A 23,337-nucleotide genomic window follows, 5' to 3' on the forward strand; every position below is an offset into this window, starting at 1 on the left:
GCTGTTGAAGAACAAGTAGAGGAGCAGAGTTTTATATAGATTTGTGTTTGTTAACAAAACTAACTGATCTGGTGGTCTCTGAAGAACCAGAAAAAAGGAATGGGCCGTATAGGGAAATATTTGCTGTGTAAGTTTGCAAAGTCCAATCTCCCTCAGCAAAAATTATCACCCATCTGGCACCAAACATTGCAATACATCAAAATCAAGTTTACTACTAATTGAACACCCTTCCTCACTGTCCTCCACCACATAAATCATCAATCATCACTCACAATCACTCACTCATTGTTGCAATAGCTGTAGTTACCTCTTCCCATCTAAGCACGGTAAGGTTAGGTAGTAGGTACAAAATTGTATCTTTGAAGCAGGCAACACATTGGAATTTGGTATTGGCACTCTTGTAAATCAGTGAACTTCTGGGGCAGCCATGCTAAGTGAGGCAAAAGAAGGTATAGGCATGTGAAGGAGGCAGGCATTGTCTCTAATGTCCTGAAGGAATTGTGGAGGCTTCTTCACTGCACACTAGTCCAAGTCCAATTCAGCCATATATGTGACTGAAAATTGGTGGGTAGCATAAATCTGACACACACATAATGTTCCACTAGCTACTTTTTGTGTTGCAAATAAAGAAGCTCAACAAGAAATAGTTCTATGGTGGCTCAGTCCCCGAAGTAGAGTTCGTCCTCAAACTCAGGTGGTTCATCCAGAAGTTGGCAAGCAAACACACTTGATTCTGGCCAATCATCCTCATGTGCTGTTTAAGGAATAATGTAATTGTGTTTTGTAAAATGTTGATTAATTGTGATCATGGTCAATCGCTCCATGTTTTGAGGTGAGAGACTGGTCCTTCTTACTGTGACAACTTCGCCAGTTGCCCTGAACACACGCTCAGAAGACACACTGACTACAAGATAAGCCAGATAATTTATTGGCAGCCTGCTGAGTTCTGGTCATTGGCGGATCTTCCCATACCACTACATCAATGGGTTTTAATCCACATAGACCTATTTTAGGTCATCCAGATACTCCTGGAACATCTTGTGAATGGCCATTGGTGATGCCACTTGCTCGACCTCTTTTCCCTCTGCACCTTGCGTAAGCCATGCCATATAAAACCAAGTTAAATCATCAGAGGTTGTGGATGATTCTTGTGTTCCATTTGTTTCTGCTGCAGGTGTTCTTGTTGCTGGTGTTGGCAGCTGTGAAACAACAGGACTACCCTCTCTGGAAGGTGAAGGCAGCATCCCAGAACTCTGGAGTGGGACTCTGAGTTCCAGCCCTTCTTCTTCCAGGTCTCCTGGTTGCTTAACAATCCACCTCTTGCATTTTGAAACATCCCCTTCAGAAAAAGGAATGAAAGTGGGAAAAATATTTTTGTGCCCTGAATAAAGTAGTGTGGCATAGATGTACTCGTTGAACAAGATGATTTCATGTTTCAGTCTTGCATTACAACCTAAGTGAAAGATTAAGCTCTCAAACAAAGAATGCACTTCTGGGTTTTTGTTCACATCTGCAAATGCAAACTTTTCAGCCACCTTTTTTAGCTGGTCCTGTAGCAAATGCAACAATGGGATTGCTTGTTCCATCGTATTGTCCTCCTTGCTAACTTCCATGTGAAAAACTCAAAAGGGAGTAGAATCTGTGTCAGGCGTTTTATTAGGACCCATTGTCCTGCATCCATGGTCACAGCTTTACCAATTACACCTTCTCTTCTTTGAATGACATAGTCATTGATTGGTCTGTACTGCTTAAAAAGATGCTGCAACATAGAATGGGTTGAGTTCCAACGTGCAGGCACCTCCTGTATCAAGGCTTTAATTGGTACTCTATTAGCATTCAAGATAATCCACAACTGCTTTCGGGCTTTAAAAGAATGGCTGAAATGAGTGGAGATTCTTCTGCAGGTGGTCAGTATATTTCTGACTATAGCTTCTTTTTTTAGAAAGTTTTACACAACCAGGTTGATGCAATGCGCTAAACACAGGGCCCTTAAATTGCCACTGCCTGCCATGGGCTTGACTACGTTACTGCCATCGTCTATGGTAACAAATCCAAATCCAATTCTGAGACCTCTGGGTTGCAGCCGTTCAGACTCCTTCCTGTTAAATTTATCCAAGATATTTGCAGCTATATGTGATTTCTCGATGACAAATATGGCCACTGTTGCATGCCACTGAATGCTCTTAAAACCTTTTTCAGGGCCAAGACTTGTAAATAGCTTTTGCTTTACCCCGCAAAAGAAATCCATTGTGCAGTGATGCACATGTAACAGTCACCTGATAACTGGTCCACATGTTTGTCCTAAGGTGGATAGTGTGAACAACACTTTGTTGCAAAGCTTGTCTAACCAATTGCAGCACATCATTCTGCAACGCTGGAACAGTAACTCTGGCAAAATAGGTCCATCTTGGAACCTTCCATTTCGGGCAGATGGCTGCCACAAATTCTAAGAATCCCACTCTTTCCACAAAAGAAAAAGGGAGGAGGTTCAGCGGTAACATTTTTGCCAGCTTTCCATTGTACAACCATGCCATTGGGTGGTTACGGTCGTAGTACCTCTCCTGCCTAATCATGCCTGTAAAAGTAGTCTGTATTTTTTTCTTTTCTGGGGCCACTGACGCTGGTCACATTTGAGAACTAGGTGGTGGTAGACTCAGTGTGCATTGTGGTGGGACAGTCACTGTATATAGTGGTATCTCTCTCTGACTCTGAGTCTTCTTGTGCTATTGTGAACTCACTTAGGCAGGTGATTCTGCTGCCACACTGCTGGAGGCAGGGCTGCTTTCTGTGAGGATGTCACCCTCTTCTTCCTCATCACCTCCCACCGTGATTGGACTTGTAGCTGATGTCTCCCTGCTGTCCTCTCTTTCGTGACCATGTTGAGCAATTTTTTTGAGGCACTCCTCCCATCAGATCCCATGATTTCTTTTTCATATGGAACGTTTGGCCTCCAGTACCATAATGTGAACCAGACTTACCGCAACAAACAATCATGTGGCATGTGGTGCAATGTTCTCCACGTGTTTGCTAATCGTAAAGACGTTATATACACTATTCACACTGCGGCTCCCCGCCTCCCCAACCAGCCTGACACACCGTCACGCACCTGAGAGAGCCACACTCCTCCTCCTCCGTGAGTGTGGCTGGGTGCTGCCTGGTATCGTGGGCCTCCTGGCACAGCTCCTCTTGTCCTCTTCTCCTCTGCTATCACCGAACTCCGTCCTCCTTCGCTCTCGACTCGCTCTCCTCTGTTCTCCTCCAAGGTGCCGGGACACGCCGTTTCTTTCACTTCCTGCATTTTTACCACTCCCATGGTCCGCGCGTCATCAAGGGGCGTGCCTGTTCCCTCGAGGCTGTCCATTCCGCATAGCAACATGTCACAGGGGGAGGTGCTTTCTTCGTACCGTTCGTCCCCGTTAAAGGAATATCCCTCTGTTGCCATAGTATGCTGATTCCACCAGTCTTCGGACTCCGATTCCCAGGTGCCCTGAGGTGGTGACAGAGAGGAGGTGGAAGGTAAGTCTGTACACTACCAGTCCTTGAGAGAGATATCGTCCGTATCTTCACCCGCCTCCGCCTCCCTGCTACACTCCTTCCCCCCTGGATACTCCCGATCGGGGAGAGGACATGATCTAGAAAGGAAATCGGCATTGCCATGGTCCCAGCCCTTCTTGTGTTGTATGGTGAAGGAGTATGCCTGTAAGAAGAGGAACCATCTCAAAACCCTCTGGTTCTGGGCTATCTGTCTGTACATCCACTGTAGTGGAGCATGGTCTGTGAAAAGCGTAAATTGTTTCCCCTCCAGATAGTACTTCAATTTCTCCACTGCCCATCGTATTGCCAGACATTCCCTTTCTATCGTTGGGTATTTCCTTTCTCTATCGTGAAGTTTCCTGCTGATATATAGGATGGGATGCTCAAGCCCGTCTTTTCCCAACTGGGAAAGAACTGCACCTATACCCGTGTCAGAAGCATCTGTTGCTACTAAAAAGGGGTTATTAAAGTCTGGGGCTATCAGGACAGGGCTTGTCGTAATGGCCTCTTTCAGATTCTCGAATGCCCTTTTTGCCTCTTCCGGGGGGTGCTGTATCTGTTTTGGGCTAACTCCCTTCTGAAGGAGGTTGGTCAGGGGACTGGCTACCTCTGCAAAATTAGACAGAAAATGTCGGTAATAACCGATCAGGCCTAGAAAGGCCCTCAGATCCTTTTTAGTTGTTGGGAATGGTGTGTTTCTTATTGCTTTGAATTTCTCCTCTTGTGGTGCTATAGCCCCTTCACCTAGCATATATCCCAGATATTTGACTTTGCCATAGGCGACTTTCGATTTCTTGGCGTTTATGTGTAAGCCGGCGTCCCTCAGGGCTAGCAGAATAGTCTGTAGGTGGTTTAAGTGTTCATTCCATGACCTGCTAAAAATGACAATGCCATCTAGGTAGACCGAGCAAAAGGCACGGAAAGGGAGGAGTATCTTATGCATTAACCTCTGAAAGGTGGCTGGTGCTCCGTGCAGCCCAAAAAGCAGCACGTTGAACCCGAAGAGTCCTTCATCTGTCGAGAATGCAGTCTTGTGTCTGTCTTCCTCCCTGAGGGGTACTTGCCAGTACCCCTTGGTGAGGTCTAGCGTTGTTATGAACCGGGCTTCCCCAATGCGCGATCAATTCGTCTACCCTTGGTATGGGGTATGCATCGAATGATGAAATGGAATTGAGTGCTCTAAAGTCCATACAGAATCTGGTGGACCCATCTGGTTTAGGAACCATCACGATCGGGGATGACCAGCTGCTACGAGATGGTCTGATTACTCCTAGTCGCAACATCTCCTGTACTTCTTTTCTCACAGCTTCTCATCTTGCGGCTGGAATCCGATAAGGTCTTAGGGTTATCTTTTTCCCTGGCTCAGTGTCTATTCTGTGTTCGATCAGGGTGGTACAACCCGGTTGATCGGAGAACCGGTCTGCGAAAGGTGTTAGCGTGGCGTCTAGTTTAACCGCCAGATTCATCATTCTCCCGTTTTGCGAGGCCCTAATAGCGAATCATAGCGATTCGCTATTAAGGACTCGCAAAACGGGATTCATGTAGGAATCGCAATATTTTTTGCGATTCCTACACATTCTTTATTTGCGATTAGCAAATTGCTAATCGCAAATAAGGAAAAACTCCCCATGCATTCCTATGGGCCAAAAGGCCCATAGGAATGAATGGTGAGTATTCCTTATTTGCGATTAGCAATTTGCTAATCGCAAATAAGATAGCGATTTGAAGGGTGTCAGGGGTGTCCAAAGGACACCCTGTAGCACCCCTCAAATGATCTGTGACACAGGTGTTGCACACACACATGTCCAAAGGACATGTGTGTGTGTAACATGCAACTCAGAAAAATGCATTTAAATGCATTTTTCTGAGTTTTCGCAATTTACCGCGAGGTCTGACCTCGCGGTAAATTGCGCCTAGAAATAGCGAAATCGCATATTGAAATAGGATGTTGAATAGCATTTAAGGAATCTCAAATAGAGATTCCTTAAATGTCATTTCCTCGCACATTTGCGACATCGCAATTAGCGATTTTTGCTTTTGGGATGCTGAATCCCAAAAGCAAAAATCGCACTCGCAAAGGGCCGGATTCTCAGAATCCGGCCCTTTGCGAGCCGATTTAGCCTTCATGAATAAGGCTGCTAGTCTCATGGGGGCACTTATCTCATTGTTTACTGATAATGCCTCCAGGGTGGTGTCCTCTACATTCAACGGCATACCAAACTGGGCATTTTTGGGGGTGGGACCTAACCACTTCTTCAACATGTTGATATGGAAACACTGTTTCCTGTTTGGAGAAATCTGGAGTCTGAATCTGTACGTAGTTTTTCCAAGTACTCCAATAACTGGATACGGGCCCTTCCATTCCCTCTGGAATTTATGAGCGGTAGTGGGAAGGAGAACCAAAGCCCATTCCCTTAATTTTAGGGTCCTCCACCTTTTTCCCCGGTCATATGCCTTTTTTGGGCGTTGCTGACTACGCTCGATATTGGAGTAAGCGAGGTCCCTTAGTTTCCCTATCTTGGTCCGTAGGAGCTGGGTATATTCCAGAAGGGATCTCGACTCTTCTTGTTCTTCCTTTTTCCAAGCCTCCCGGGTTATTTCTAGCAACGATCTGGGCTGTCTGCCGTAGAGCAGCTCAAAAGCAGAATGGCCTGTGGAGCTTTGGACCTGCGCCCGTAACACATATAGGGCCAATGGGAGTAGCCTGTCCCACTGGATGGACACTCCATGTCCCTATCATCATCATCATCAGAAATGGTGCTTGGAGAAGATGGTGGAATAGTACCATTCCTTTTCCTTTCTGGAGATTTGGGGGTTTCTAAAAGAGGAGGATCTTGCTCGGCAGGAAGCTTGACCTCCTGTTCTTCTCCAACTTCAGGAAAATGTACTATTGCTGGCTGTAGCTGCTATCCACTTTTCTCTGTTCCCTGAAACGATTGGGTACTATTTTGTGAAAGGGACAAATCAAATTGAGTGTCACTGCTCATTGGCGTTGCCATGATTGTAGTGATTGCCTCACTGACAGACATGGTCTTTTGCTTAGTATGGGGTGGTGCTGTTGATACGGGAGTTCTCCTCCCAGGTTCCTCCCCGGCGATCGGTCTGTAGGGTGACCAACAGACATGGGTGCAAATCAGCACGGTGAGTGTAAAAATTCAGGACACAGGGGTAAAATTAAGGGCCAAAATTCAGGACAGAAGGTCAAAATTCAGGACAAAACTTTGGGACAAAAGGTACGTTTTACAGACACATAAATGCCAAAGTGAGATGTAAAGCGGCACGCATTGGATTCAGCTAATTTGGACCTGCAATGCTGGACTAGCGTGCAGTCCTCCGAGTGGATACATTTATGTGTCGGATCGCTTTAGGTATTCTATGTCTGTTCAGCTGGTGAGGAGTGGAAAGGGGGCTGGTACAATACTGTGTGATGGATAAGAACCATGGTGGACAAGTCTTGTGTGTGGGTAAGAGCATGAAGCAGGAAAAAGGAGTTATTAACCAGCCTGCATTCACAATAAATGGCTGCACACTACTGAGTGTTATGGCATTATTGTGGCTTAGAATGGCTAGCTAGAAGTTGACATTACTATATAATGCCCTGGCTAGCCATAACACCCCCTTCTTATTTTACCTGCATATAGGAAATAGTATACTGCTTGGGCTGTTTCATTTCTGTGTGACCTGTAAACAGCAGATTCTCATTGATGCACAGAAGTGTGCTACAGACTAGAAACTGTATATGTTGTCGAGGCATTATTGTAGGTCAGAAGGAGGCACTGTCTTTTACATACAGAACATGTTCTATTAAATGGAAGCAATATGCCAACATGCAGTTTTACTGATAACATTATACAGTGCACAAATACTAATATATAGCAATGTGATTTAGGCAAATATGTATCATTTGAACATCACCAATTAAAGTGTCTTGATTGTTTTGATCCTATTAAAACTCTGTTTCCAGCACACTTCTAAATTACAAACAAGTGGGCCATTTGTGGTTTCTTTAACTGCTGATATGTTTGAAACATTTGCAGTTCATTTGCAGAAATTTCATATTCTATTGTATTAGCTTCGAAAGCATAGTAAATGATGACCTTATTGTGCACCAGGTTATGACAATCTTTGACGGGGCTCTTCAATGATTCCCTCACTATCACAAACAGCACCTCTCTCTCACATGAATTGTATTTGTATTATAACACCTCTCAAACCAGTGTAGGGTGCCGGAGCAATTTACATCACACACACATACAGAAACAATGAATCATACCTGTGAAAATCATCAGTGTATAGAAAATGTTGCATAAGGCAACAGGGGATACAAGGTGTAGGATGCACATCAACCATACTGGTAGCATTTTGTAAGAGTGCTTGGTTTGAAGAAGCACAAACTCACGATCCAGAACATAACACAGTAGTTACCATTTACTTTAATGATAAGAATGTATTTCCACCCAAACAAACCCTGGAAAGAAAACATAATTTTGTGACCTGTGCCATGCAGCTTGCATGCAGCTCTTTGATGGCAGTTCATAGCTCACTGTGTCACATTACTTATGTACCTTATGAACTGCACAGTAACAAAAGAATCTCAGTGACAAAAACCATAACCCACTGAGCTCTGCACATAAAATACTGTTCTTTGATATGAATGGTACACATTCTTTGCTGCAGGCATATTAACTCTCTATGCTCCATTAGATGATTCAAAACTGCCACTAAACAAAACTCCCATCTATTTCCAGTGGGTACATTAGACACCAGAGTTATCATGACACTTTATTGTTGCCTGAAACTGCTGGTTATACAAAGAACTTTGCAGTGTAATCCCCAGTAAAAAAACGCCCCGCCCCCAGCCTTCCAGCGTCCCAGGGAAGCGCCCTATGGTGGGTAGGCCAGTCCAGCCTTGCTACCACCCTCCAATGGTGCCCCTTATCTTCACATAGACCCTCTTTTATGTATATTTAATTTCTTTTATAGTGCTCTCGGAGTGAGTTACATCACACACATAATATTTAGAGACAATGACTCATAAATGTGAAAGTTAATGTATAGGAAATGTTACTTAAGACTATGAAGGCTACAAGGTGTAAGAGCCAGATGTCATCCATACTGGTAGACAGTGGTGTATCGTGGGAGGGGCATAGGGGCGGTTGCCCCAGGCACAATATTCGAAGGGGTGCAAAATTTTAAAAGAAAAAACATTTGTGGGGAAGGGATTCGAGTCACGTCAGTGCTGTTGGTTGCAAGTGCAGATTATATTGTCTTGCCTTTCCCAGCACAAGGGCTACACAGAGCCATGTCCTCATGCATCTCTCATGGCCTCGGGGCAGGAGGAGGGCTTCTCGTGCTGCTTTTTGTTTGCATGGGAGCAGCTCCGCCCAGCGGCACAACAGCGGAACGTCTCTTGTGGTACCATGGCGTCGTACAAGGAATTAGTTTCTGCTTTTTGGCAGGCAGAAGAAGCATTTCAAGCACAAGTTCTGCACTTGTTGCTTGACGTCATGTGTCAGTTTGGGATGATTGGTTGAGTTGCCCGGGGGTGTGGCATTCATTAATTCTTTCATACATCTTTCAGTCTTTCACCCTTGATTCTGTCCTTCCATCTGTGTGCTCATCTATAGCCAAACCTATTTATTCATTTCCAAATGTATCTATCCTCTATCCTTCCATCCATCATTTCACTCACCCATCCTCCATCCACCCTTTGACTCATCCATCCATCATCAATCAATCCTTTCACCCCATCCATCCATTCACTCATCCATCCAACCATTTTCCCTTTCACCCATCCAGCCATCCTTTCACTATCTCATCCATCCATTCACCCAGTCACTCATCTGTCCATTTGTCCATCCATTTACCATTTCACTCACCCATCCATCCTTTCTTTCAGCTCTTCACACTCCCTTTCACTCATCTATGCATTATTTCAATCATCCATTCTTACATCCTTGTTTTCATTCATCCATACACCCATTCGCCCATCCATCCTGTCAATCATCCATTCATACTTTCACTCATCTATCCGTCCTCCCTTTCTCTTCCTTCCTCCTTTCACTTAGCAATCCCTTCACCCAAAATTCCACTCATGAATCCATCCATTGACCCTATCACTCATCCATCCTTTCACTCATCCATCCTTTCTATCATCCATCCATTATTTCTCTCATCCATCCATCCATCCACTCATCCATCCATCCTTTTGCCTATCTACCTTCCCTTTCACTCAACCATCCATCCTTGCATCCACTCTTTTACTAATCCGTCCATCCATTCACCCTTTCACTTATCAATTCATCAATCTATCCATCATTTCACTCATCCATCCGCCCATTTAATCATCCATCGTCCACCCTTTCACTCATCCATCCATCCTTTCACTAATCCATCCACCCTTTCACTCATCCATCCACCCTTTTACCTATCCACCTACCCATCTACCTATACATCCACCATTCCACCAATATATTTATTTAATGACACTTTCTCTCATCCGTCCTTCCACTTACTCATCCATCCTTTCTCTCACTAACCATCCATTCAACCATTCACTCATCCATTCATCCTTTCACTAATCAATCCAGCCTCTCAAAGATTCCTTCACTTTCTTAGGCATCCACTTTTTCACATTAATTATGAGCTGAGCCTTTGTCTGCAGAGTTGCTGACAGAAAAGTCCCATCAAGAACTTCACCCCTGCTGTAGTTCCTAAAGCAAGGGGTGGTGGAGGGTTCACTATCCCCTGCACATAGGCAATCTGAATATTTTGGAATTCATGAGTCTTGTATGATGCACAGTGTTAGAACGTGAGGTAACTGTGACATGGTGTTGTTTCCAGGGCTTTAAGTGGGTTGAAAAAACTTTTCGGTCTCTCCAAAGGGCGTGTCCGATGTAATTAAAGGCGTGGCTTAAAACACATAAGCTAAATATCTGTGCTTAGCGTTGTGTGCTTCCTGACGCGATATTCTACTACTTCTGTTATTGCATTTAGATATATAATGCATTACACCTACAACAAGCCAGGACTATTGGCTTTGTCAATGGTTGTTAGTTGCATAAAATAAAAAAAAGCAGCAACTACAGCTACATTGTTTATAATATTGAAAATGCTTCAGTTCTAAAATGATGAGACTGTGAAAGAATTTTAACCCCTTCTTTTTAACTTATTTTGCTGGCTTCTTTTCATGAATCAGATTCTGTACATTTCTTCCATCTGGTGAGGTGCAACATTTTTCTTTATGTACAGTTAACAAAGAATGCCCTGCCCTAGCTGAGACAGGCGGAGGCCCACCACATGCTTTAACAGATCAGACTGGCCAATTGTCATTCTGTATGTGACAATCAGCCGGCATACAGAATGACAATGGGGAGGTGGGGCTGCTCTTGTGCTCAGAGGATGCGTGCGAGGCGGCCCAATCAGGGAGCTGAGGCTTCTTGCAAGACAACAACGCTGCTCCCTGCAATGCCCAAACTTATGGACAAATGGCATCAGTAAAAGGGATCTTTATGGTCAATCGACGTGAGATCCAAATCACGGACGGTCCGTGAAATATACGGACAAATGGTCACCCTACCGGTCTGGCAGGCACATGGCTCCCGAAAAAGGTTGTGGTCGGCACACCACTGGTGGAAATCTACTTCTTCTCACTGATCCCTCTTTTGGGAGCAACTTTCTTTGGGGCCATCTTAAAGCACTCCATTGAAAGTGGCACTAAGCTGCACAAACTGTAGGGATTGGAGGACTGACGTCACTGCAGGACTTCTGTTGGCATTACTGCAGGTGATGTTGTCTGTTCATCTCTTGTACACCTAGAAGCAAATAAGCAAGAAAAACATTTATTGAAATGTAGCATTGTTGCAGTTTGAATTATTACAAAGGCAATATTAGTGTGGTTGGTTACTTAGGTTACGACGAATCAACCAATTTGAAGCCAAACCATATCATAAAATGTAATTTCCAATAATGATAACACAACATACACATATAGCTCTTTGCTCTATGTCCATCTATTCAATTAAGGGCCAAAATTCAGGACAGAAGGTCAAAATTCAGGACAAAACTTTGGGACAAAAGGTACGTTTTACAGACACATAAATTCCAATGTGAGATGTAAAGCGGCACGCATTGGATTCAGCTAATTTGGACCTGCAGTGCTGGACTAGCGTGCAGTCCTCCGAGTGGATACATTTATGTGTCGGATCGCTTTAGGTATTCTATGTCTGTTCAGCTGGTGAGGAGTGGAAAAGGGGCTGGTACAATACTGTGTGATGGATAAGAACCATGGTGGACAAGTCTTGTGTGTGGGTAAGAGCATGAAGCAGGAAAAAGGAGTTATTAACCAGCCTGCATTCACAATAAATGGCTGCACACTACTGAGTGTTATGGCATTATTGTGGCTTAGAATGGCTAGCTAGAAGTTGACATTACTATATAATGCCCTGGCTAGCCATAACACCCCCTTCTTATTTTACCTGCATATAGGAAATAGTATACTGCTTGGGCTGTTTCATTTCTGTGTGACCTGTAAACAGCAGATTCTCATTGATGCACAGAACTGTGCTACAGACTAGAAACTGTATATGTTGTCGAGGCATTATTGTAGGTCAGAAGGAGGCACTGTCTTTTACATACAGAACATGTTCTATTAAATGGAAGCAATATGCCAACATGCAGTTTTACTGATAACATTATACAGTGCACAAATACTAATATATAGCAATGTGATTTAGGCAAATATGTATCATTTGAATATCACCAATTAAAGTGTCTTGATTGTTTTGATCCTATTAAAACTCTGTTTCCAGCACACTTCTAAATTACAAACAAGTGGGCCATTTGTGGTTTCTTTAACTGCTGATATGTTTGAAACATTTGCAGTTCATTTGCAGACATTTCATATTCTATTGTATTAGCTTCGAAAGCATAGTAAATGATGACTTTATTGTGCACCAGGTTACGACAATCTTTGACTGGGCTCTTCAATGATTCCCTCACTATCACAAACAGCACCTCTCTCTCATATGAATTGTATTTGTATTATAACACCTCTCAAACCAGTGTAGGGTGCTGGAGCAATTTACATCACACACACATACAGAAACAATGAATCATACTTGTGAAAATCATCAGTGTATAGAAAATGTTGCATAAGGCAACAGGGGATACAAGGTGTAGGATGCACATCAACCATACTGGTCGCATTTTGTAAGAGTGCTTGGTTTGAAGAAGCACAAACTCACGATCCAGAACATAACACAGTAGTTACCATTTACTTTAATGATAAGAATGTATTTCCACCCAAACAAACCCTGGAAAGAAAACATAATTTTGTGACCTGTACCATGCAGCTTGCATGCAGCTCTTTGATGGCAGTTCATAGCTCACTGCAGCGACGGCTCGTGGAGGGAGTTACGGTGGGGCAGGAGGGCGGGGAGGGGGAGGGGCAGGGTGGAGGTTGCCAAAAACCGGCATATGGATAATTGCAGGTAAGTAAACAATTTAATTAATAAAACGAATTTCGTAGCGTGCCTTGCATCGCAAAATGCAATGCAGTGCGAGCTACGAAATTCGTTTTATTAATTAAATTGTTTACTTACCTGCAATTATCCATATGCCGGTTTTTAGCAACCTCCACCCTGCCCCTCCCCCTCCCCGCCCTCCTGCCCCACCGTAACTCCCTCCACGAGCCGTCGCTGGCTCACTGTGTTACATTACTTATGTACCTTATGAACTGCACAGTAACAAAAGAATCTCAGTGACAAAAGCAATAACCCACTGAGCTCTGCACATAAAATACTGTTCTTTGATATGCATGGTACACATTCTTTGCTGCAGGCATATTAACTCTCTATGCTCCATTAGATGATTCAAAACTGCCACTAAACAAAACTCCCATCTATTTCCAGTGGGTACATTAGACACCAGAGTTATCATGACACTTTATTGTTGCCTGAAACTGCTGGTTATACAAAGAACTTTGCAGTGTAATCCCCAGTAAAAAAACGCCCCGCCCCCAGCCTTCCAGCGTCCCAGGGAAGCGCCCTATGCTGGGTATGCCAGTCCAGCCTTGCTACCACCCTCCAATGGTGCCCCTTATCTTCACATAGACCCTCTTTTATGTATGTTTAATTTCTTTTATAGTGCTCTCTGAGTGAGTTACATCACACACATAATATTTAGAGACAATGACTCATAAATGTGAAAGTTAATGTATAGGAAATGTTACTTAAGACTATGAAGGCTACAAGGTGTAAGAGCCAGATGTCATCCATACTGGTAGACAGTGGTGTATCATGGGAGGGGCATAGGGGTGGTTGCCCCAGGCACAATATTCGAAGGGGTGCAAAATTTTAAAAGAAAAAACATTTGTGGGGAAGGGATTCGAGTCACGTCAGTGCTGTTGGTTGCAAGTGCAGATTATATGGTCTTGCCTTTCCCCGCACAAGGGCTACACAGAGCCATGTCCTCATGCATCTCTCATGGCCTCGGGGCAGGAGGAGGGCTTCTCGTGCTGCTTCTTGTTTGCATGGGAGCAGCTCCGCCCAGCGGCACAACAGCGGAACGTCTCTTGTGGTACCATGGCGTCGTACAAGGAATTAGTGTCTGCTTTTTGGCAGGCAGAAGAAGCATTTCAAGCACAAGTTCTGCACTTGTTGCTTGACGTCATGTGTCAGTTTGGGATGATTGGTTGAGTTGCCCGGGGGTGTGGCATTCATTAATTCTTTCATACATCTTTCAGTCTTTCACCCTTGATTCTGTCCTTCCATCTGTGTGCTCATCTATAGCCAAACCTATTTATTCATTTCCAAATGTATCTATCCTCTATCCTTCCATCCATCATGTCACTCACCCATCCTCCATCCACCCTTTGACTCATCCATCCATCATCAATCAATCCTTTCACCCCATCCATCCATTCACTCATCCATCCAACCATTTTCCCTTTCACCCATCCAGCCATCCTTTCACTTACTCATCCATCCATTCACCCAGTCACTCATCTGTCCATTCGTCCATCCATTTACCATTTCACTCAACCACCCATCCTTTCTTTCAGCTCTTCACACTCCCTTTCACTCATCTATGCATTATTTCAATCATCCATTCTTACATCCTTGTTTTCATTCATCCATACACCCATTCGCCCATCCAGCCTGTCAATCATCCATTCATACTTTCACTCATCTATCCGTCCTCCCTTTCTCTTCCTTCCTCCTTTCACTTAGCAATCCCTTCACCCAAAATTCCACTCATGAATCCACCCATTGACCCTATCACTCATCCATCCTTTCACTCATCCATCCTTTCTATCATCCATCCATTATTTCTCTCATCCATCCATCCATCCACTCATCCATCCATCCTTTTGCCTATCTACCTTCCCTTTCACTCAACGATCCATCCTTGCATCCACTCTTTTACTAATCCGTCCATCCATTCACCCTTTCACTTATCAATTCATCAATCTATCCATCATTTCACTCATCCATCCACCCATTTAATCATCCATCATCCACCCTTTCACTCATCCATCCATCCTTTCACTAATCCATCCACCCTTTCACTCATCCATCCACCCTTTTACCTATCCACCTACCCATCTACCTATACATCCACCATTCCACCAATATATTTATTTAATGACACTTTCTCTCATCCGTCCTTCCACTTACTCATTCATCCTTTCTCTCACTAACCATCCATTCAACCATTCACTCATCCATTCATCCTTTCACTAATCAATCCAGCCTCTCAAAGATTCCTTCACTTTCTTAGGCATCCACTTTTTCACATTCATTATGAGCTGAGCCTTTGTCTGCAGAGTTGCTGACAGAAAAGTCCCATCAAGAACTTCACCCCTGCTGTAGTTCCTAAAGCAAGGGGTGGCGGAGGGTTCACTATCCCCTGCACATAGGCAATCTGAATATTTTGGAATTCATGTGTCTTGTATGATGCACAGTGTTAGAACGTGAGGTAACTGTGACATGGTGTTGTTTCCAGGGCTTTAAGTGGGTTGAAAAAACTTTTCGGTCTCTCCAAAGGGCGTGTCCGATGTAATTAAAGTCGTGGCTTAAAACACATAAGCTAAATATCTGTGCTTAGCGTTGTGTGCTTCCTGACGCGGTATTCTACTACTTCTGTTATTGCATTCAGATATATAATGCATTACACCTACAACAAGCCAGGACTATTGGCTTTGTCAATGGTTGTTAGTTGCATAAAATAAAAAAAGCAGCATCTACAGCTACATTGTATATAATATTGAAAATGCTTCAGTTCTAAAATGATGAGTCTGCGAAAGAATTTTAACCCCTTCTTTTTAACTTATTTTGCTGGCTTCTTTTCATGAATCAGATTCTGTACATTTCTTCCATCTGGTGAGGTGCAACATTTTTATTTATGTACAGTTAACAAAGAATGCCCTGCCCTAGCTGAGACAGGCAGAGGCCCACCACATGCTTTAACAGATCAGACTGGCCAATTGTCATTCTGTATGTGACAATCAGCCGGCATACAGAATGACAATGGGGAGGTGGGGCTGCTCTTGTGCTCAGAGGATGCGTGCGAGGCGGCCCAATCAGGGAGCTGAGGCTTCTTGCAAGACAACAACGCTGCTCCCTGCAATGCCCAAACTTATGGACAAATGGCATCAGTAAAAGGGATCTTTACGGTCAATCGACGTGAGATCCAAATCACGGACGGTCCGTGAAATATACGTACAACTGGTCACCCTACCGGTCAGGCAGGCACATGGCTCCCGAAAAAGGTTGTGGTCGGCACACCACTGGTGGAAATCTACTTCTTCTCACTGATCCCTCTTTTGGGAGCAACTTTCTTTGGGGCCATCTTAAAGCACTCCATTGAAAGTGGCACTAAGCTGCACAAACTGTAGGGATTGGAGGACTGACGTCACTGCAGGACTTCTGTTGGCATTACTGCAGGTGATGTTGTCTGTTCATCTCTTGTACACCTAGAAGCAAATAAGCAAGAAAAACATTTATTGAAATGTAGCATTGTTGCAGTTTGAATTATTACAAAGGCAATATTAGTGTGGTTGGTTATTTAGGTAACGACGAATCAACCAATTCGAAGCCAAACCATATCATAAAATGTAATTTCCAATAATGATAACACAACATACACATATAGCTCTTTGCTCTATGTCCATCTATTCTAAAGGAGACACCTGTGGCACTCAGGGAAGTGCAAGGTTAAATGCAATAATAATCTTTATAAAAATGATGGTTAGTGTGCTCCTATGGCAGGCAATGGGGTCCAGGGGGAAATTGAATAATCAAGCAGGGCACCACAGCCAGGGTGTCCAGGAGGAAATAGATTTATACTGAAAAAAATGAATATTGTTGCAAAGCTGTGCACCAATGGAGGATGGATGGCTCAAGGCAAAATGCAAGAAACAAATGAATTAATATATTTTAAAAAATTACAATAAAGATGAAAAATTGAAATAACAAATACAAAAATTAAAATTACAATAAAAAATTAATAGTAAAATAAAAAAATTAAAAAGAGAACAATCAAACTCAAAAAACAAAAAAACAACTTAAATAAAAAAATATAAAAATGAATACCAAAAATAAAAAAAATAAAAAATAACAATAACATTGAAATGAAAAAATAAAAGATATAAATTTAAATGCAGAAAAAGATCAAATATTGCAGATGTTTTGATGGAAGGATGAGAAGAAGCCTATTATGAGGTGCGAAATAAAAAATGCAAAAAATGCATGTAATATAGAAGCACTGTTCATCAAAATCATAGCCTTAATATACATATACTACAATGAACTTCAAACATATTATTAAACTGATATCACGTAAATCCAGCCAAGCCTATGACGAAGGCACTCTTGATGGATGCACAAAATGGACACCAGGCACATGGTCAGACAACAACAGCAAGCAAGGAGGCATGGGGAATAAAGAACACATGCAAGTCCATGGCAAAGGAACACTGACTGAGTGCACAAAATGGCCACCAGCCACATGTTTAGACAACAGCAGCGAGCAAGGAGGGCTGTGGAACAAAGAACACATGCAAGCCTATTGCAAAAAAACACTGGCTGAATGCACATAAAGGCTGCCATACTCATGGTCATACAACAACACCGAGTAAGGAGGCATGGGGAACAAATAACACATGCAAGCCTATGGCAAAGGCACACTGGCTGGATGCACAAAATGGCCACCAGCCACATGGTCAAACAACAACAGCGAGCAAGTAGGCATGGGGAAAAAAGTACACATGCAAGCCTATGGCAAAGGCACACTGGCTGGATGCACAAAATGGCCACTAGCCACATAGTCAAACAACAACAGTGAGCAAGGAGGCATGGGGAAAAAGTACACATGCAAGCCTATGGCAAAGGCACACTGGCTGGATGCACAAAATGGCCACCAGACACAAAGTCAAACAACAACAGTGAGAAAGGAGGCAAGGGGAACAAAGAACACATGCAAACCTATGGCAAAGACACACTGGCTGGATGCACAAAATGGCCACCAGCCATATGGTCAAACAGCAACAGTTAGCAAGGAGGCAAGGGGGACAAAGAGCACATGCAAGCCTATGCAAAGGCACACTGACTGGATGCACAAAATAACCGCTAGCCACATGGTCAAACAACAGCAGCGAGCTCGGAGGCATGGGGGACAAAGAACACATTCAGGCCTATAAACACACACTTCACAAAATGGCACCCGGCCACATGGCATGTATGTATGTATAGGCATTTATATAGCGCACTACTTACCCAGAGGGTCCCAAGGCGCTTCGACCGCTGCGAAACCCTTCCTGGCTTCCCTGAGAGATGGTCCCTTAATGGGTATCTCCAGGGTGAGACCAGGCATCCCCGGCGGTCTGGTGGGGCCATTAGTGAAGATGAGGCAAGCTAATGCCCAGAGTTGCCGAGTGTGATCGCTGATCAGAGTGGGCACCGAGGCGAGAGAATTATCGAGTCCGCTGACCCTGGTCCAGAAACCTGCCACGCCGGGAATCGAACCCTGGTCCCGGGCCGTCCTCTGCTCTCGGGTCTGCCGCCTCTATCCAGTGAGCCACAGAACAAAGAAAATGGTGGCCTACGGCAAGCACACCCACTGGCCAGACAAAGGAGGCATGATAACACTGAAGAAAACACTACCATTAATTCAGCAATGCCAAAAAAGAAAATTAACTGAGTTATAAAAACTACCCACATCCTCCCAAATCATCAATATTACCCAACATATACACTTTTTGTAAACAAAAAAGGTGAAATACAAAAACAAAACCACCACATTTTTAAATTTAATCCAATGCCATCCCAGCACTAAATGATGTTTTAAAACACCATAAACCTTCAGAAACAGTTGTTTCATGCACCCATGACAAGTAATTGCTTGGGCTTACTGACTGAAGTATGGCCCATCGGCAGACTAGGCCACATAGTAAAGTAAATAAATATTCTAAATTTAACAAACATGGAGAAAATGTACTGAACTGTGAACATTGTTCCTTTACAAAAGAAGACAAATTAACTGTAAAAATATAATGAGGCCGCAACTGCAGGCCACCCACCACAATACATTTGAAAAACAGAATAAAAGTACAAATAAATACTGGTGCATGACCTCTATCACCAAACAACACCCTAATACAAGAATTTTTCAACTTACTTGTGAAATCTCAACTACAAAGTCCTTAAATCAAATGGTATATATGCAGCAGAGAATGAGAGTATTCTTTCCAGCTCCATATCCAAATGAAAAGTGACCAGGAAATGGACAAAGCACTGGGAGTAGCATGGTGGACAAGAACAGGAAGTTGGAGTCTCTGGGACACTTCCTTCCTGTTGGAAAAAAAGGTTTAAAAAAAAGTCTCCTTGCACTAAAAAACATGTGATAAAAATCTACTTGAAAGCCTTTTTTTGAGTAGATTTAGCTGCTTCTTGAGCAGAAAATCTACTCTAGGTGCATTCCCGAGTGGCACTATATTAGCGTTGTCATTGACAGAAGCAGTGTGAGCAGACGTGAAATTTCCTGCACGCTCTATAGTGGCCCAAGAATATCGTGGTGCTCGCTCGTGAGCACCAAAACAAAGCTTGAGAGCACAACCGAAAACAGTATTTCCGCTTCACGCTGGAAGGTGGAATGCAGGAAGTCTGCACTACTGCACATAGCGCAGAGTGCCCAAATTTAGAAAACTCCAGGACGAGACCTGAGTTTTCCACCCGGGCCCACACAAAAGACTCTCAGTGGTGGTGAGAAATGCACAGCTTGCATGTCATGCCAGTTCTTCTACGCTTCCTGTGTCATATACAGCCGAAACGTTGTTAAGTCATACACATAATTTCGAAATAATGCATGACACCAAGTAAGAATATGTTAAAAATTACCTTGAGAAGTGCTCACATATCCTTGGTTATTAAAATACCTTTTTAATGTTTAAGGTGCAACCTGTTCCATACTTCATAAAGAAACCACTTGAGGCTGAGCTGAATTAATTGTTCTACGGGGGGCCATAGAGAGCATTCAAAGTTCAGAGGGTTAACTCTGATTGTCCTTGCAGCTTAACTTGGTGGTGAAGCACTTTGCATGCAAATATACCTGCAATATTAAAGCTCCTTTATAAGGGTCGATTGTGACTGTGACAGTAAAGCTGAAACATTTAACACAATTGGTCAGGATAGCTATTTCAGTGTTATTGTTTTATTCTTGGTCCACTAACAAGTTGAGTTACAGTTTGACTCATGCCTCCCTACTTCATTCATTAACCACCTAAGAGCCTACATGTCTTATGCAAAAGATCTTGGAAGGTCTGCTTCCAAATCAAAATTCTGAGTTTTGGAATTTATATCGAGGTGAAGTTGAGGGAGGCGGGACAGAGCTTAAAGAGGAATAAATGCCAAATTGGAAAATCTGTGCCATATGGGGGCATACTAAGGATGATATATGACTAAAGATTGATCTTTTTGAAGCGCTCAAGAAAGTACCAGCACCAGAAAAAAAAGGAAAGCTTAAATCCTTTCCTTGACCTGTTTGAATAATACTCTAAACTTACCAATGGATTTCTTAGTATTGTAGAAACCTAAAAGGCTCTCATGAAAGAAGGTGTCTAGTTTGTTTGATCGGATGATTGCCAAGAGCTTTTCAGAGTTTCACGTAGGAAACTCATAAAGCTCCCAGACTGGACTGGAGGCTGAGCTGCGGCGATTTTTACCGCAAATAAACCTTGGTATTACCAAGGTTTACCGCAAATGCGATAAAAATCGCCGCAATGCATGAATATCGCTGAAAAGTCAGCGATATTCATGCATTACCGAGCTAATGCTCTTAGTCAAGTTATCCACCTCCCATTGGATAACATGGCTAAGAACTGCTCAGGGCAGTTGTTAGCTTTTGGAGATATTCGCGCTTAGCGCGAATATCTCCAAAAGTTGGTAATAGGAGATAGCGATGTTAGCGACTGTTTTCAGTCGCTAACATCTTAGCACGCCCACTTTGCATGTCATTAGTGATAAATATCACTGACATGCAAAGTGGGGCCCAAGATGGTCGCTATCTCCTACTAGCTGTCGCTAACTGGTGTTAGCGACAGCTAGGTAATAGGGAGATAATTTTATCTCCGCTTTCTTGGATTTAAAGCCAAAAAAGCAGAGATAAACCCCCTTGATTATATGCCCCATAGTTACTTCCAAACACCATTCTCACTACCGATGCCAACAAGTTGTTGGGGCGAAGGAAATGATAGTTGGGTTTGCTACACACATCCTGAAAGGAGCAGGATACAAAATATTTTAAAGAATGTAAAGCTTTGGCATGTTTTTCCGCCATACATCATTTTAAAGTCTACAAATCTTTCCTTAGAGAATGCCTTTTGTGTGCACATAAATCACAAACCTTTGATATTTTGCTTCACCACAAAAAGGGCAGAACGCTCAACAGCACATGAGGCACAGTGGTTAGTTGGGCTAGAAGGTGAAAAGTTGAAGATAGCGTACCTTCCCAAACTAAGAGACCTCACAGCTGACTGTTTTACTTGTGTAAAAATCCAACATAATAGGAGGAGTAAACAACACCTTTGAAAATCTCACTTTTAATGTCACATTTTAACACAGTCGAAGTTAATTTCCCTTTAATAGCTCTTTTTGCCTAAGTTACTAAGTGTTTGATTGCTCCACATAGAGATTAGATTTATATGCTTCATTCATATTTCAGGAAAAGATGACAAGGCAGTGTACCATCACACAAAAATTGTAATGAGCTCCTCAAATCTCCTTAATGGTGATACTTAGAAGTGCCAGTCACTTCACTCACTGACCTTCTCATTTCGGCAATGTGTTAATTATATATCTCCTTCTTCATAATGTCTTACTTACGTGCCTACCTTTAACTCTGCCTGGACAGAGGAGATGTATGAAGAGGTTGTTCTAGCTATAATCGAAGAATAAATACATTAAAACAGATTTGGAGGTTAGTGAACCAATGGATATTGAGTATACTTTTACAAGAGGGTAGGTGAGTAATGGTTGGCCTGTGGTCCCTTTTGATTTCCCGTAATGGCAGACAAACTAGGACCAACATTACACCTTGTAGGGTGACCAGTAGGAATAAGGTTGGGCTACATAGGGGACATATTGGTGAAAGCGTGATGACAAATTTAGATTAATATGTGACACGTTACAAAAGCTTGAAGTGTGTAATAGATTTCCATAGGGGGAGGGCAAACTTGTTTGCCTTGAAAATCTTTTATCGTGCTAAGGAAAGTCTCTCAAGTTCTGTCAACCATGAAAAATATTTTAAGTGAAGAAAACTGTTGGGGAAATGTTCGAGGAAAGGAAAATGTATGCAGAAAATGGACAATCCTAGAAAATGCTACCACATCAAAGACAAATAAAATCTAGACCTAAATTCTACTGCCTTTTGCTGCTCACGATGCACACACATCAAACTATACAAAGACAGTGATGTGAAGGAATTAATACGATAAAATTAACAATAGGACACAGTAAATTCAATCCTATTCTGTGGTACACAGCCCCTGTCTATTTGTATTTATTCGCATTAAGGCACATACCAGCTCTGATTCCAAATAGGAATAATTAGCAAATTCTTTTAATTGTTCTCAAATGTATGTAGACACAAAACAATGCATGATTTATATCAGTACAGGCATAATTACATACAGTAAATAATTACAACAGCCTCAAAAAACAATAACATACAATCAATTGTACATACTAATACACATAGTCCTATATGCCTTCCTACCCCAAACTAGAAGTTTTGCGTTTGCTCTATAGCTAACAGCAATCCACTAAGAGGTAATCCTGTACACACAAGAGGTAGAAACTTCCACCTCTGAATCCATCCACAGTGTGTATGTGAAGTTTTGAATGCAAAATCTTTTATTTAATGGACTCCTCTTTATTCATGCTGTTGACGCGTTTCGGTTCTTTCCGCTGGGCCTCATCAGGACAAGGGTATAAGGAACACACCCAAAAAAAAATCACCAAACTAAACATCAGTTGCCTACACTGCATTTAATCAACGTGCTGATGAACCCTAAAAAAATAATGAAATAATAATTCCAAGTTGTACGTATACACCCAATTCCCAAAGTGAATACACCCACCTATCAGATACAAAACTTGCACAGAGCTACTACATCGTATACCTCCCAAGAAAAGTGAAGACATTCTTTTTTCTAGGTCTGTGTCAATGAAACAATCTCTATAAAAACCCAAAGTGTGTGACAACATAAATAAAAAATAAAATAAAAATAAACATACTCAAAATCAA

The sequence above is a fragment of the Lissotriton vulgaris genome, chromosome 8, assembly GCF_964263255.1.
Source record: "Lissotriton vulgaris chromosome 8, aLisVul1.2, whole genome shotgun sequence".
In the NCBI taxonomy this organism is placed as follows: domain Eukaryota; kingdom Metazoa; phylum Chordata; class Amphibia; order Caudata; family Salamandridae; genus Lissotriton; species Lissotriton vulgaris.